The following is a 13,772-nucleotide window of genomic DNA, read 5'->3' on the forward strand; positions in this document are numbered from 1 at the left end:
ACAGAACATGCATCCCGGAGCCCCCAGAGGGCAACAACACCCACTGCCATCCCCCAGGACCCCCCCCCGGGGCCCCACTCCGGACACCCCCCACCCACCCCCGGACAAAGACATGTCACATCAACCACACAGAATCATATACCAAATAACCTGCATGATGTCCCACAATCACATCTGGTGACATGCATGGGCCGTCACAAAAATGAGCATCACACATTCACCTTCGAAGCAACAAATGAAAATGTATTCAAATAAACACAGAACAGAAATAAAGACACATGTCGGCTCCCCTTGGGACAATCCATAGGTCACAGCCTGCAAGACAAAAATCATGATGAGAAGATGTGTCCTGCGCACATCAAAGGATAGAGAGAGAGCGAAGGAGAAAGAGCGAAGGAGAAAGAGCGAAGGAGAGAGAGAGAGAGCGAAGGAGAGAGAGAGCGAAGGAGACAGAGAGCGAAGGAGAGGGAGCGAGAGAAAGACGGACAGAGAGGGGGAGCGAGAGAAAGACGGACAGAGAGGGGGAGAGAGAGATAGACAGACAGATAAAAAGACGAACAGAGAGGGATATATGAACAGATAGGGGGAGAGAGAGCTAGAGAAAAGAAGAGAGGGACAGGGAGAGAGAGTGCCGACATTGCGCACCAGGCCACACTGCCCACCTGCTGCCACCGGTGTGTCTCCAACCACGTGCGGGTATGTATTGCAGTTCAACAGGTCCCACATCTCAGACAGACCCACCATCTGAAACAGAGTCCAGATACCTAAATGGCAAAGTACATAAAATTGCACAAGACATCATCGCCTGAGCGCCCCTGCTCACCCAGGCAGCTGCAGAACTGCCCCTCCCACCGTACAGCGGTGCATGCCCGCCCCTGCGCACCCTGGCCTCACTGCTCACCTTCCGCCACCGGCGTGTAGAAAAGAGGACCCACCACGTGTCGCTGCAAGCCAAAAGCCCGGGCCTGCAGACATGGCACCCTCCACATCATGCAGCCCTGCTCCGCAGGCCACCAGGTCTCACATTTGGTGCTGGGTATTGATTACTCCATGACAGAGGACATACCAGTGTACCCGGCCTCATCGCAGGCTGCACACCCGCTCAGCCTCATAGGTGCCACTAACTCTGCCACGACGCCACATGGCAGTAGGCCCGCGCTGCCCGCTGGCTCAGGCCTACACTGCGGTCCAGCAGGGCACACAAAACCTGAGCCGTCCGGACCACCGGGACGGGGCATCATCGCAGGCTGCACACCTGCTCGTCACTTAAGGTGCCCCTACCTCAGTGCACCGAAAGACACCATCCCGTGGTGGTGTGCCTGTGCCGACTGCAGTTTATCCGGTGCCACCAAGTCTGTGCCCCCAGAGTCATGGACCCTCTATGATTGGGTATCGTGGTGCAGACGCCATCATGTCTCCTCCAGGCCTGCGGAAAGTGATGTCACAGGCCCCTGGGCCTCCATGCCTACATGCACACCACACGGATACACCCCGAGAGAGGTTGGAAATGGCGTTGGGCACGTGCGCCCGGCCCTTTTTATTGGCAGGGTCACATGTGCTGTGACGCGTGCGCATGGGTGTGGTGTGGGTGTAAACCAGCCATGAGGGAGTGGCCATGGCATGCTGACAACTAGACCTGAGAGCAGCCGAACACTACAGGGGAGTCCTGGCACATGTGGCGTTGTTGTCCCCCCCTGGAGCGTAAGCGTAGTGGGCTGGCCTGGCGTATGCCACTCCTGCATAAGGGTTTGAACAATGACCCCAGGGGTCTGTGCGTGGTTCCTTAAGAGGCTGGACAAGGAAGTAATTAATGTGTGCGTCGGCGCCACCAGGACGACAATCGACATGAGCCACATGGACGTAAGAGGAATTCACTGACCCCACATTCATCCATGCTACCACATTTGAAAGACCATAGAGACGACATATCTGCGTGATTCGGAATTTTTAATGCACAGTCAGTGGAGTGTTGCATCTGGAGCAGTACAGGGCCATGCAAACCCCACTGTCAAATGTTGTCCCGTGGAGGGTCAGCCAGAGTCATTCAGGGAATGATCAGTCCAAAGGAAGTGGAAGAGTTCAGTCCGCAGTCTGATAGCAGTGTCATTGGCGATCAAACAGGTTATGGCAGTCCATGTCGAGGTCCAAGGTGAGTGTCGCAGAGTGTATCAGGGGACAGTGGAAGGTGATGATGCAGAGGGCAGAGCCAAGCTGAAACCGGCCATGATTCGGAGATGGATTCTACCGCTTACTTCTGACCATGAGGGCAGATCCATCTGCATTTTCCTCCTCTGCTGTTTCATGTGCCTCACGTGTGGGTGGTGCTGGCCTTTCTCCAGCACTGTGTGGCAGTGACACCTCAGGGGCCGGAGGTGGAATGTCTGCCACACTGTGCGGCACTGACACTTCAGGGGCGGAGATGTGGTTGTAGTGGTAGCAGCAGCATGCATCAGTGCCAGGCCTTGTGGTAGCAATGCCATGAGGATGGTTTTGAGGTCATTGTGGAACCCAGCTACCTCTCGCCGGTGTGCAGCTGTGGCAGCCGCTCCTTCCGGATTGGCCCGCTCCATGTTCTCCATGAGCCTCAGCATGAGTCCCAACTCCCGGGCGAGCTCGCTGGAGCCACACCGACTAGACAGTCGTTCTTGTCTCACAGTCAGGACTCTAGTGATATCAGCCATGGTTCATTGGAAGGCATGGAGGGGACTGTCGGTGTCTGTTAGGGAGTGTGAGTGGTCCTTGATGGGACTTAGACACCCACGTATGACATCTAGTTTGTCTGCAATGCGGTCGAAGCCCACCTGTTCAGCCAGCTGCTCCTGGCATCCCAACACACGGCATTGGAAGGCCATGTGTTCTTCGTGGGGATCCTGGGAGGCAGCCGTGGTGGTGGGTGCTGGCTGCAGTGTGGTCTGTGCAGGGGGTGGGTTCTCCGCGTTGCAGCTGGGCTGCCCTGCTCCTGGAGGTGTGCTGCAGAGACTGTCAATAAACTCTCGGAGGGCATCGGAGTCGAAGGTGTTGTGGTCCTCTTCGTCACCAGAGAAGAGAGGATGGGACTGCTCTGCAGGAGGTGGTGATTGTCCCTCTGCAATGTGAAGGGGAGATGCAGTTTAACAATGTGTTCACATGTGTGTTGTCGCACTGTACATGTTTACATACAGACTGCATGACTGTGTACATCGTGGCTGTTTCTGAGGGGCTGCCCATTTGCTGCGGGACTGTGGACATTTTGACAACATCACGGCTGTGTGTTTGTACTTGTACATTATCAACTCACATTTCCATGCAATGCCACTTGTGATTGGCCAGTGTCTACACCCAGTCAGCACCAGTTATGTCCTCTGTTCTTTCGTGAACGTGATGCAGTTTGTGCCACTTCGTTGTCAATGTTGATGTGCTGTGCACGTAATGTGTATTTACCGCATTTTGGGGGAGTCGCCCCTGCAGCTCTGATTTGGCTGCCCCTTATCCCTTACATGCGGTGTGCCTCTGACTTCCGTGCTCATACAGTGCTGAAATGTTGCATACTTGGGTACATAGTTCTCTTGGTGGAAGTTGGGGTCTGGCACATGATTTGTCCACAGCTGTGTTCTACTTAATTGTGCATGTGTGCCATTGTGCCCATCTCCCCCGTCCCCCCGTCCCTGGTCGTCACTCACCCTCTTGCTGTTGTGTCCAGTCCTGTTGAGCAGTGTCCGGTCCCCCAACTCCTGCCACCGTCACCCCACTGATGACTGTGGACACCATTTCCTCCATGTCGTCCAGCTCCTCCTGTGGCGCAGGACTGCCACCTCCAGTCTGCATTGCTGCCTTCCGGTTGTTGGCGAGTTTCCGCTTGGTTTTGCGCTTGATGGGCCCGATTCACAGAACTAACTTAAGACAAAATCCTAAACTTACTACCATTTTCGTATTCACAGAAGGCACTTACTCATTTTGGTATTCACAGAAGACACTTACTCACTTCGGTATTCACAGAAGTTAGTAGTCCTAACTTTAGGACTCCTAAATGCCTTCTGTGTATACCGAAAGTCTTAAAATTAGGATTTTTCTCAGTTTAGGAGTCCTAAAGTTAGGACTCCTAACTTTACTACTACTAAACTGAGAAAAATCCTAATTTTAAGACTTTCGGTATTCACAGAAGGCAATTAGGAGTCCTAAAGTTAGGAGTCCTAACTATACTACTACTAAACTGAGAAAAATCCTAATTTTAAGACTTTCGGTATTCACAGAAGGCATTTAGGAGTCCTAAAGTTACGACTCCTAACTTCTGTGAATACCGAAATGAGTAAGTGCCTTCTGTGAATACCAAAATGAGTAAGTGCCTTCTGTGAATACCGAAATGGTAGTAAGTTTAGGATTTTGTCTTAAGTTAGTTCTGTGAATCGGGCCCGATGTCATTCCAGCGCCTCTTGACCTCGTCCATTGTCCTCTTCAGCACTCCGACTGCATTCACCTTGTCTACGATGGCCTGCCATAGTCCATTTTTTGTCGCCAATGACACAGTGGAGGTGACAAATAGTTGTTGATGGTGTTTGACCACCTCCGTTATCAGGATCCTGTTCTCCTGCGGACTGAAGCGCTTCTTCCTACTCTTCTTCTCCTTGGCCTTCCCTGACCCCGAGGTCCCAGGCAGGTCCTCCGGGGGGCTTGTGGGGTTCTGGTTCTCCTCCGTACTTGCTCCGGCAACATCCATGGTTCTTCGCTGTAGTTTGGCATTTGTTTGTCTGGTTTTTTTTCACCGTTTATGGTGATTGTTCCCGCCTGACGCATGTGGATTGCAGGCCTGTGGCCAGTTTTCGCTGATTTTTGTATCGCGATTGGCCTCATCGCAGCTTTTTTTGCGTTCGTGTTTCACATTTTTGCGGCGTGGTGTTGATTTTAACACGCCCATTTGACGCGTTGTCTGGTGACTATCGCATGGTTCTGCCGTGTTGTGAATACTTGGTTAACAAGGCGTAAATTGGACTGCGATATTGAGGGTTGCGTTAAGTAACTTTTGTGATGGTTATCACACGTACTTGAGAATATACCCCTACCATTCTTCGATCCTATTGAGCCAACATATATTTCTGTGACTCTGTGTCTAAAGCTGGATACCAAAGAAACACGTGAAACTGTCTTGTTCTTAAAAAGTCCCACTATATTTTGCAGACATACAGGCCCTTCTGTACAGGCCATTGACTATGATATCGACTTCTCTCCCACTAGTATTTCAAACAGAAGAAAATACACTGTTTAGTGACTAAAGATAGCATGCTGCTCTGCTAAAAATATCCACCTTCCTGTATGCCAACTCAGTTGCCAAGTTCTAGCCCACACCTAAAATTCCTTTCATCGCAAACATTATCAAACAGTCAGTTACAACAGTTCTACAAGATTATTAGATCCACAGGAAGACAGCAGATATTTCTACCTTCACCTGGAGACTAAGGCTGATGAAAGACAAAAGTAGCTGCAATCTCTGCAATCACACTTGCAATTTAGCAATTTAAATATACTCCCTAAAGTATACTCTCAGGGGGGAGTGGCCAAGATGGCGGAAGCTAAGACGTGCTTTGTCTCCTCTCCATCACCCGCCAATTTACTGCACCGGCCTGTGGTCCTATACCACACAGGAGATAGCTGCATTGTTTCATACAGCACCCTGGTTCACTCTACGACCCGCCTGGAGTGATTTCCCGGGTCTCTGTGACCCCATTCAAAGGCTCCTGGGCCGGGTCCGGGGAGTGGCGTGAGACGTCAGCTGACGATGCCCTGAGGGTGAGATCGGGGCCCTGAGTTCCCAGGTGGAGAAACTAGCCCTGCCAGGAACGCCAGCTACATCCAGAGGCATACCCGGCTGCACCGGATCGGCGAGCGGAGGAAGCGGCTATCGACGACAGGGCTGCGAGAACCAGCTCGAGAGGCGCAGCGGCCCCTTTGGCGAGACCCAGGGTGCTCAGCGATCTTCCACGGGTGCCCCGCAGCCAGCGGCAGGTGGAGCAGACTGCTTCAGCCCAGCAGGACGCTCCGAGGAGTCAAGGCAGTGAGTCACGGTACCGGCCCGCATTCTGCTGCATCCCTACCTCCCCGGGGCCTGCTGGACGTGCTTGAGTCACGCGGTGGGCCTCCCTGGCATCTGGGCCTCTGGCCGCGGCCCTTGCTTTGTGCCCACAACAGGGACTTTTCTTACAACACCGGCTGGCCCCGCAGATATCAACCTCCATAGGCACTATATGTGTGGTGGCGGCGGCGACTGGCAGCTACACACCAGGTGCCATTTTGGAGGATACTTCGGGCCTTTCTGTGACCCCTGAGGTGCGAAGCAATCCCACGCAGGTGCACTGAAGTCGGGCAGTGAGGAACAGGTGATCCGGAGGCTTTTGGCCTTCAGCCCCGCAAAGCGCACCGGAGATCTACTGTGGTGGGCCATGCTGCCGCCAGCGCCCTCTCCTGTGACTTTGCTGGTCGTGGCCTCCTCGAAACACTCAGGCCGCACTGGGCCATGAGGCCGACAGCCTGCAGCTCTGGGCCGTGGTCATGCACTTAGCTCGGTGCCCATGAGGGGGGGCTCAATTGGAGCTTGATACAGGGGTCGATGCTGGTAAGACCCCCCACTTTTGGGACCCTAGGATGTGCTAGTTCATCCGGCACTAACTACGCAGCATTACGTTCCCCCTTCGCTGGGCCGGTGGAGGCGAGTGCTGTTACATCGAGAGAATGCTGCCCTGGCAACAGGTATGACGCCCTGGGTTGGTCAAACCCGGATCTCCTCCTCACACCACCCTGTCATTTTCTCAGAGGTGTCAGTGTATGGACAACAGACTCCTGGCTTTGCTTCCCTGCATCTCCCGGCCTCGTCATAGTGTGCTGCGACCTTCCCTGGGCCACGACAGCACACACACCCGAACAACTAATAAGTGTCCCTACTGACCACTAGTGGGTGCATTCTTCCATACCATGTGAGGCTCCCCGCTGGCGCTCGTAGATCAGATCCTTGAGAGAAAGTGTGGGTCCATCCAACTGACTGACAGCGAGCGGCGCAGGGGAGCTAAATATGGCATCCACCAAGGGCAAGAAAGACAAGTTGGCCACCAGAGAAAAATCACTTAAAGACCTGTTTGCTAAAGCACAATGAGGAGGGTCCGAGGATCCGGAGCGACCGAGCCCGATGGCGCAGATGGCGGCCTCAGCGGAGGCACCAGTGACACGGGCCTTCTTGGAATCCCTATTCGCTGCACTGCGGGGCAACTTCCAAACCGTGAAACGTGATCTCACAGCAGAAATCAAGGACATCCGCAAGGACGTCGACGACATAGGAGAGAGGGTGGTGACTCTGGAAGACAGGAGCGACTCCTGGGACACCGAACTGGCGGCTATGCAGCAGGAAGTAATCCGCATGCATGAGCAACAGGTTGATGTGCAATCTCACCTAGAAGACCTCAAGAACAGCCCCCACCGCCACAACATCAGGATTCGAGGGGTGGGTACCAATGAAGAAGCTGGTGACATCTTCACATATGTGCGAGAACTCTTCAACCATATCCTTGGCAATCCATTGGACACTTCTCTAAAGCTAGATCGTGTGCACAGAGTAGGCCCACCCAGAGCGGCGATGGCACCCCCAGCGGACTTCTTGGTCTGTGTCCAGGACTTCCACACCAAGGAAGAAATCCTGCGTAAAGCCCACTCACTACAACAAATCTCTTTCCGCAACCAGACGCCCACCCTTTACCAAGACCTTGCAGTCAAACGCAAGAACTTCCGGCCCATTACTGAGGCCCTCCGCAAACGCAATATCTCAAACTCCTGGGGACACCCGTTCTACCTCGTGTTCCGGCACGATGGCAAATTGTTTCAGTTTCGTTCCCTGTTTGAAGCTAGCAAACGTTTGGGGATCCCCCTTCCGGAGGACACGGACGAGGGAGAGCGCTCGGATCCGGGGTCCAATGATGGTAGACCGCGATGGAGACAGCAGAGACGGCGACGCAGCATCCACCATCCAGATCACATGGTGGTCAAGAAGGAGCAACAGGCTGCCCTGGAGGCCCTGCCGAAAGCCATGGCTAAGGCATCAGCCGTGTGACTGAACCTGGTTACTCTGGTGTATCCTTCCTTCAATTCCATGGAGGGTGGAGGGGAGGGGGAAGGGGCTGACATAGGCCACATGACAACCCAACAGACTTTTTTCCTTCTGCTCATCCCCGGATGACGGACTATGAACAAATGTTGGATTTTTTGGGGCACTCATTGCGCTTTGTGGGTTTTTTCTCTCTTTTTTTGTTTCATGCATCTGGGGCCTTCACTTCATTCTTCTCTTTACTCACTCTTTCGCTCTCTCTTTCCTATCCCAGGGGAGCCCTAGGTTCATAGGGTGCTGTTGCTTTTTTGTCACCGCGCTGGCATTGCGTGGAGCCCCATACAGGCCCCACCCTGGTCTTTGCACTGGAGGGGTTTATGATTGGCGTTACTTACCACGCCGAAAACTAGGTGCCATCATCCCCAGTTAAGATCCTCACTCTCAATGTGAGAGGACTCAATAATCCCGTCAAACAAAGGGCACTCCTCTCTTATTTGGAGAGCACAGGGACGGATATTTGCCTTCTTCAGGAGACACATTTGCTCCCTAAGGACTGTCACAGGCTCTGGTCCCGCACCTTCCTGAAACAATTCTTTTCCTCTAGATCCACCAAGACTGCTAGGGTGGCCATATTGGTCTCAAAAGGCTTTCAGGGGAGGGTGGCTCAGAAAGGTGTCGAAATAAAGGGTAAGCTTCTCACGTACCAATTTACCATAGAGGGACACACTCTGACGGTGGGGTCTATTTATGCACCTAACGAGGGTCAAATACGATTCTTACACGAGGCACTCACCGAGGCGACAGCTACACAGGACTGTCACATTTTGATAGCAGGAGACCTTAACTTGGTGTTTGACAACGACTTAGACCGCTCGCGCAGCTTACGAGCAGGTTGGCACCCTCTCAACTGCTGGGCTCACCAGACTACAGGATCTAGGCCTTGCCGACCTGTGGAGACAACAACACCCTCTTTTACTCTAATGCACACAAAACATCTGCCAGACTAGATAACTTTCTAGGTTTGAAGACTATCCAGGACACCATGCTCTCAGCTGACATACTAGTGGCGACCCTGTCTGATCACGCTCCAGTAGTGATTACTTTAGCTCTTCCACAGACACAGCGACCGACCAGACACTGGCGATTCCGGAACACTCTATTACACCGGCCGGACACAGTCGTAGAGATACAGCTAGCACTAGACGACTATCTATTACACAATGATAGCCCTGACATAGCCCTTTCTACTTGGTGGGAGGCCCTAAAGGCGGTAATCAGGGGTGAAATCTTAGCCATCTCCGCCGCTGACAATACGGCACGTAAGAAGAAAAGAGAGGAATTGACACTTAAAGTGCGAGAATTAGAACAGATGCACCAACGCACCGGGGCCCCACATGTCTGGAGACAGCTAACCGCGGCTCTGGCGCAGTTGGCCGCCCTCGATCGTGACAGGGTGGAATATGCCGCGATGCGCCTGCGACAATCCTTCTATTAGGGAGTATAAGTGTGGGCGGCTGCTTGCGCACAAGCTGCGGGTAGTTCGGCAGCGTGAAGGGGTCCGGGAGATTAGGGATCACACAGGAACACTACGTTTGGACGATGCGGCTATCGCCGAGACATTTCGCAACTTCTATGAACAACTTTACGATGAGGAGCCCTTGGAGAGGGCAGATATTGATGCATACCTAGCTCAGGCCTGCCTACCCGTCTTAACACCGGATCAGGCGACTCACATAGAGAGGGAGATTAGACAGGAGGAGGTCATAGCCGCTATTGGTCGCTTGAAACTAGGCAAGTCGCCCGGCCCCAAAGGGTACACCGCGGCCTTTTATAAGCAGTTCTGTTCAATGCTTACCCCCTGCTCACCCGGCTCTTTAAATCCTTCGCGACGCTTGGGATGATCCCCTCCTCCATGTTAGAAGCAGCGATCGCCGTTATCCCCAAGCCAGGGAAAGACAGGACGTCCTGCGGGTCATACCGGCCTATCTCGCTTTTAAACATTGACCTGAAGTTGTACACAGGGATCCTGGCCATGCAGTTTGGCCCTTATATGCAGGGGCTGGTGGACCCTGACCAGGCCAGATTCATTCCACAGAGGCAAACAAGCGACAACACCAAGCAAGTCACGCATTTTATAGAAAAGGCCCCCCGCATTCCTGGAGAAGACATGCTCCTAACGGTGGACGCGGAGAAGGCCTTCAATCGAGTCCACTGGCCATATCTTGAACAGGCACTGATACGTGTTGGCATTGGAGACAAAATGCGGATGCACATCTTTAATTGTTACCACTCTCTTACAGCTGCTGTACGAACCAATGGTCATACATCCCCACCATTCCCTATTTGTAGGGGTACGAGACAGGGGTGCCCTTTGTCACCCCTGCTCTTTGCCCTCTACATGGAACCTCTGGCACAGATGGTCAGAGATCACGGGTATCCGCTTCTGAGGAGATACGCACTCTATAAGTCTATACGCGGATGACATGCTGGTCACTCTCACAAACCCTTTGACCGCCTTGGGGAGCTTTTTGAAGGAACTGGATACTTTTGCGAGAGCCTCCGGCTTCAAGGTTAATCTGTCAAAATCCACGGCGCTGAATTTATCCTTGCCGCGACAGGTGCGGGCGGATCTTCAGGCCCGCCACCCTCTGCAGTGGTCCGATGGGACTGTCCCTTACTTGGGCATACAACTGGCTCCGACCTTCGAGCCCATGAGGAAGGTTAATTATTCCCTCCTTCACACACACATTCTCTCTGCGTTGCAGAGATGGAATCACTACCCGATCTCGTGGCTGGGAAGCATCGCGGCCATTAAAATGACAATTCTCCCCAAGATTCTGTACCTCTTCCAGACACTTCCCCTGCCACCCCCTACAGGCTCGTTACAAAGGGTGCAGTCAGACCTCTCTCTTTTCATCTGGCAGGGGCGTAGGCCGAGAATGAAATGGTAAGTGAGTTTCCTCCCACCTCACAAAGGGGGCCTCGGAATTTCTACTACAACGCCACGCAGCTTTGACATTTGGTCGAATGGAGCCAAGCCGAATCTGAGAAGCACTGGCTCCTCCAGGATCAGGCAGTCACCGGCACGTCTCTTATGAAAATAACCTTTCTTCCGAAACCTCACCGCCCACCCAACTTATACGCCTCACAGGTGACACGCACAACCCTAGAGTCTGGGACCGAACCAACACATCACGCCCTCATGACATTCCCTTCCCCGCTCACCTCACTCTTTGATAATCCGGACTTTAGCCCTGGGATGGGTTTGCAGACCTTCCCGCTGTGGGGAGAAGCTGGATGCTGAGCTTTAGGCCTACTATTTGACATAGGCGAGATCATCCCCTTCTCGCAACTCAGGCCCATCTATGGCCTTCCTGAATCGGAACGAATGTGCTACGACACTGGGCCATACACCCTGTTAACTGAAGGCAGGCGACTCGGCTTCACACACAATACGAATGGTGGCTTATCACACGGTCCTCGGACAAGAAGTTGATCTCGGACGTATATAAGTTGCTCTTGTTCAGATACACCCATACTTACCACGCCTGGCGCACACGCTGGAAGAGAAACCTGGGGCGGAGCCTTAGCTCCAAGGAATGGGAGGGTCCATGCAACAGGGCACGCCACACAGCAACACATGTAGGCCTGACTGAAAAATTCACCAAGCTTGTATACTACTGGTATTACACCCCTGAGGGACTTCACCAGGCCGACTCTACACACAGCCCTGACTGTTGGGAGAGAATGTGGGAAGAGGGGCACGCTGGTTCACCTGTTATGGGAATGCGAACACCTTCAGACTTACTGGACACACATACTTGACGAGGTTGATAAACACTTGGACACGGAACTCCCTAGGTTTCCCACATATATACTATTGGGGGTACCAAATCCGCTCACCTACCCCTTGAAATCTAGATGAGGGAAACAGATAGCCATAGCCCTGGCCACCGCCATCCAGATCATATTGATACATTGGAAGACCCCACGAATTCCCGCACACACAGGGTGGTACCAGCGATTATAGCACATACTGGGCATGGAAAAGATATCTCTTACTTTGGCTGGTAAGGGCTCCTCCTTCAGCGATCTCTGGCATCCAATGCTTGCCTTGCTAGTTCCAGAGTTTCTGGAGTTGTACTGCCCCAAATATCTACGCCTCTTACACCTCATTGCACCGGACTCCTCCACATAGACTACCCGAGCCTTATCCATGACAACCCGTTCTACGCAGCGCTGTTCAGAAGCAATGGACCGGGGGGGGCGGGGGGTGGGTTCCTTTTTTTCTGTGTCTCTCTTTTTTTCCTTCCTTTCCTTTTCTCTCTCTCGGTGACAGGTGGGATTGCATTTGTTATGTGTTGTTTTCGTATTTCCAATCCACCTACTATCAGATCTGGCAGACCCTGCGTGGCCCAATTCTGACGCATTTACTTCTTGCATTGCTTAATAAAAAGATTTAAACCTAAAGTACACTCTCAAATGATGGATGGAATCTTTGAATTGATCTCATCCACTGGCAATTACTTGGGGGCACAACCCAATCCATCATTATTTTGCACACTATGCCAGCTCCGTGTGGTCCTACATAAGAAATAGATCGTACCCATCTGTTGGATTTTAGGGATAAGACAGTATATGTAGGCTCTGAGAATTTTGAGAACTGATGCCAGTGGACCAATTGTCTACAACATGGCCAGATTGTATTTGTTATGTAGCTTATGAGAAGGAAGTGCTGTACTATAGAGTCTTTTAAACAGGGTGCTCAATTGATCAATTAACTGGTTTCTGATAACATATATCTATCTATCATACTCACTAAAAATGGTTCAACTATCGATAATGAGTGCTTTTAAATCTTTTAATTGGTTATGTATTTAGTGAGATTGTATTGTATTATGTATTGTATTTTATAGGCTGTGCAAGAATATAAACATTATTTTAGAAACTAGAGCTGGCCTCTGCCAAGACAATATCAGGTGACAATTTGTTTTCACTAACTTGGAAAACTTTGTATCGTTACAGGGATACATTATTTCACTTTAAGTATTTACATCAAACCTATCACACTTTCTGGATGCCCAATTTGATGTTTTTGGACAAGTCGGTTCAATGCATCAGGTATAAGGAAGCGGGGAACAACCTTTACAACGCAACTTTTACAACGCACTACACTTACAACGCATTTTTTACAACGCACAATCCATTACAACGCATGACATTACAATGCATGACACTACAACGCATTTTTAAAAACTACCTTTACAACGCATTCCATTACAACGCATACTACCATTACAACGCATACCATTACAACGCATAATATTACACTACACTATCCAACACTTACCCTACTGTTGCACCCCCTGGAGTTAGAATAGTAAGTTTTTACCACTATACTATCCAACACTTACTCTTCTGTTGCACCCCCTGGAGTTAGAATAGTAATTTTTACCCCTATACTATCCAACACTTACCCTACTGTTGCACCCCCTGGAGTTAGAATAGTAATTTTTACCCCTATACTATCCAACACTTACCCTACTGTTGCACCCCCTGGAGTTAGAATAGTAATTTTTACCCCTATACTATCCAACACTTACCCTACTGTTGCACCCCCTGGAGTTAGAATAGTAATTTTTACCCCTATACTATCCAACACTTACCCTACTGTTGCACCCCCTGGAGTTAGAATAGTAATTTTTACCTCTAT

Source organism: Triturus cristatus, chromosome 6 (assembly GCF_964204655.1).
Source record: "Triturus cristatus chromosome 6, aTriCri1.1, whole genome shotgun sequence".
Taxonomy (NCBI): Eukaryota; Metazoa; Chordata; class Amphibia; order Caudata; family Salamandridae; genus Triturus; species Triturus cristatus.